At 53.3% G+C, this 722-nt stretch overlaps 1 non-coding gene across 1 annotated transcript; it reads left to right on the top strand.

Moving 5' to 3' along the window:
* ETH_t00000010 lies at positions 1-74 on the top strand. The gene has a single exon. It is a non-coding gene (tRNA).
* The last annotated feature ends 648 nt before the right edge of the window (positions 75-722 follow it).

Below are 722 nucleotides of genomic sequence, written 5' to 3'. Positions count from 1 at the left end.
GGTCCTATAGCTCAGTTGGTTAGAGCATTCGGCTAATAACCGAAAGGTCGCCGGTTCGAGACCGGTTGGGACCAGATAGGGTTTTAAAACCCTAAACCCTTGAGGGTTTAGGGTTTTAAAACCCTAAACCCTTGAGGGTTTACGGTTTTCAAAACCCAAAACCCTCAAGGGTTTAGGGTTTAGGCCCCCCTGTATATTTAGTCTTTTCTTTAGTGGCAGGCACAGACCCTTCTTTTATGCTTTTGCCTTTTGCCTTCATTGCAGCTAAATATTTAACTCCATCCCGCTAAACCCTTAACCCTAAACCCTAAACCCTAATCTGCAAATTCTTCCTTTCGTTGTCGGCCATCCAGAGATGCAGTATCGCTCTATCATACATACCTACAGCAGCCCTGCTGCTGCTGCTGCTGTTGTTGTTGTTGCTGCTGCTGCTGCTGCTGTTGCTGTTGCAGCTGAGGCGGCCCAGCTGCCTTCTACCTCACTGCATGTGTACCCTGCTCCCGTTGCAGTAACAGCTGCTGCTGCTGCTGCTGCTGCAGCAAAAGCTGCACGAGCGATGGGGGCCCCCATTGCCCCTCAACCCCCCTATGGGGGCCCCCAAGGGGGGCCCTCAAGAAGCCCAAAAAGGGTCCTTTTGGAGGTCCTCCGGGCCCCACTAATTGCTAAAGACCCCAGGCCCAAGGGGGCCCCAAGAGCTGTGAAACCCAGGGGCCACCTGGGGC

The sequence above is a fragment of the Eimeria tenella genome, genomic scaffold (genome assembly GCF_000499545.2).
Source record: "Eimeria tenella Houghton genomic scaffold, Eth_scaff2255, whole genome shotgun sequence".
Classification (NCBI taxonomy): Eukaryota; Apicomplexa; class Conoidasida; order Eucoccidiorida; family Eimeriidae; genus Eimeria; species Eimeria tenella.
The sequence above is the reverse complement of the archived record's forward strand: the minus strand, read 5'-3'. Positions and strand labels throughout refer to the sequence as shown.